The sequence below is a fragment of the Octopus bimaculoides genome, chromosome 13 (assembly GCF_001194135.2).
Source record: "Octopus bimaculoides isolate UCB-OBI-ISO-001 chromosome 13, ASM119413v2, whole genome shotgun sequence".
Taxonomy (NCBI): Eukaryota; Metazoa; Mollusca; class Cephalopoda; order Octopoda; family Octopodidae; genus Octopus; species Octopus bimaculoides.
Genome location: NC_068993.1, coordinates 34,565,773 through 34,569,226, shown reverse-complemented (window position 1 = coordinate 34,569,226; position 3,454 = coordinate 34,565,773).

Sequence of the window (3,454 nt, the reverse complement as noted above, 5' to 3'; positions counted from 1 at the left end):
CTCTCTCTCTCTTTCTCTCTCTCTCTATATATATAGGTATGTATGTATATATATATATATATATATATATATATATATACACACACACACACACACATATATATATATATATATATATATATATGAGCATACATATAGAAGTGTGTGTGTGTATAATACATATATGTATAAACTCACACACGCACACACACACACACACACACATATACACTTATATTTTTGTTTGTATATAACGTAGGACTAAACTAATATTTGTGTTGTTGTCTACGTTCCGCCCATCAATGGCTTAACATAACATGATATGCAATCTCCCGCGAAGTACAAACAATATTATATAATTTCAATAAACAGATGTTGTTTTTAATATGAACATCATTGAGCTTTATTTGTAACATTCAGCTATTAACGAGAAAACATAGTATGTGAAATATTGATATAGACCAACAGACACCTTTAAAAATGCATGTATTGATACACAAATACATAATATATATGTATGTATGTATGCATGCATGTATTGTCTTTATGATTAGGTTTGTGCAAGTGTGTGTTTGGTAGGCGGCGTTGAAATTTTGTAGCTCATCAGTCTGAACCTCGCTCTTCCATCTTTACAACAGGTTCATGACTATGAAAGGAAGATATGAAGCTCTCAAATCTGCCTACCCACATGCAATTACACACACACGCGCGCGCGTACACACCACACACAAACACACTCATACATACACACGCACAGTGACAGACATACGCACTCATATATATACATTTATCAGCATGTGTATGTACACACAAACTCACACAAGCATACACATACATATACATATGTTTGTATGTATGTTTGCATGCATGTAGCGAGATATATCGGAGGATCCTAATATCGAAGGTCCATCTGCCACGGGTGGAGGCGGGCCCTTTGTAGCGAGACGCCTGTTTTTACGACAATTCTGCACGAAAACGCCCTCCCCCGATTTACAGATATACCTACTTCTTAAAAATATGTAGCGGATGTCTCTTTAATGCTTAATGTCAATAATTGTATACATTAGTGACACCAGTTTACTGGATCCAATAGCTTACCCCGTCCAAAAGCATTCAAATTCCCTCAGGAATGTAGCTGTATTTGTGATAAAATGAGGGAGAAATGAAACGCAACAATAACCATAAGAACGAAAGCCAGAAGCATTACTGAGTAAATTTCAGTAATAATTATGATGTATTTTATATCGAGAGTTAGATAGAAGTCGTTGTCTCTTGTTCAAATTCTCAATAGTCTTTTTACTGCGTATGACCTAGAAATGACCACCGAATTATCTACTTGTGATTGAAACTCACGGGTGATCTCATGCACACATACATACACACACACATGCACGCACACACACACACGCAGGCATATAAAGCCTTTCTCAAACTTTATTATTCAGTTCGACACAGAAGTCTTTCTCTAAGTTGACCATATTTACGAGAAAAAGGTAAGAACTTTCTGCTTTTATATTTAGCTTACAAGATTCTTTATGTGAACTCGTGTGTTGAAACATAATCATTGAGGTCAAAGGTAGTGACTAAAGGCCGGTAGCAATCCTAGTTGACTGACCATTTGACCGAACATTTAGTCAAACAATCGATGAATTGGTTAAATGTTCAAACATCAGACAATTAAAAAATTGACACTGAACATTTACGCGTGTTTATTGACAAAATGACCCAACTGAGATACTACCGAGTAAATGCCTTATAGTTTCTAAAATTTTAAGTTTGGGTTTACAGTTTTAATTATAAAATTATCTGTTTTGCATAAGATCACGCATCAGAGAAAACTAACTTCTTTTTCAGCTTTAGAATATGACGTGTTCAATTTTTTTTTTTTTTTGGTTTTTCATTTGAACCGAACAGCTTTTCTTTTCTTTTCATTTTCTATACTTCTTGTCATCTTCATTTCATACAATTCCATTTCGTCAAACATGTTTTTGGTTATTTTCAAATTTCAATTTCTTATCCTACAATTATATTTTTTAAAATTACCTTTTGTCTGGTGGTCGCGTTTGTGGGGTCCTCAGCGCATGTCTTTACCAAGGGGCCCATAAAGCCCGTAAGACAGCACTGCATCTATCATTATTATACTATTTTGGTACTTTCGATAATACAATCCATTGTTGTGGAAAATACATTTTCGCTTTGAAAATAACAAGATTGGGCAATCCTTCATCTCAGCATTCCATTTTCACTTTTGTTAATCAGAATGGCATCTCTCGAGACACTGGTTCAACATTGGTGGCTGGGGACGTATTGTTGGTGAGGGTGTTCTCTTGAAATGAAGAAGAAGCATTGTGAAAAATTCATTTGGAAATCTTTTGATTTAAGAACATATAATTGAAAAATCAATGAAGCCGAAATCAATAAGGGGGAATGTACAAAAAATAGCTTGGCAACCTGTGTCATAATGAATGTATAATTTTTTTCCGATGCTACCTTAGTTAACTAAATGATGCAGTTGAAAACTAAGAGAAATCTATAGTAGCAACTTACTTTTAAGCATTAACCTAATTGTTTCCGTCTTTCAGAGTAGCCAAGTTAAACTTTGTACATTCCTCATTATTGTTGATTTAATTTTCATTGCTATTTCTTAAATATGTCTTTAAAACAAAGGATTGTCTTCATTTTTCCAATACATTTCTTTGTTTTTAAGTTTTTTCTGAAATTTTTCAATATATGTGATTTTGTAGTTTATCTGCGAAAATATTGAAAATTGATTCTGTCATTAAGCTTTTCAATGTATTACAAGTTGTTCTTATTGCTATTTTCGTGTTGTGCTCTAAAGTGAATGATAAATTCGGCTTATGCTTATCATAGCATTTACACTTTCACAAGGCAAATTCACTGATGATAGTGATATAATACCTCTCACTATTGCTAGCGCTTTTCTGCAACTTCAGCGTTCACTTTCACTAATATTTATCCTTCAGGGTTGTCGAACATTTTTTGTTATTTCAGCGGATATCAAAAACCATAATTTCTTGGCCATAAATAGGCAGAAGTAGAAAGTAAATAGGCACAATTACAAAAACCGAACAAAATTTTTAAAGTTTTAGCAAAAAGAATGCTATTACCTACATACAGGCATCCGCGTGTGCGCGCGTACACACGTTCGGGTTTTTTTTAATTAACACCATGTGAAACCTCACGCCAGAAATTTGGACACCTTTTCCACATATTTTTAATGGATAACTGGAAAAGATATTTGGATGATTGTTTCATCATATGGAAGGAATCCTATGAAAAACTTCTAGAATTCAAATCCATACTTAATAACATACATCCCAGCATTCAATTCACTATGGAATTCAGCAAACATCATCTCCCTTTTCTTGATCTCTTAATTATAAAAACACCTAATAACCAAATCACAACCGACATCTACCACAAACCTACAGACTCACAACATTACCTCCTTTTT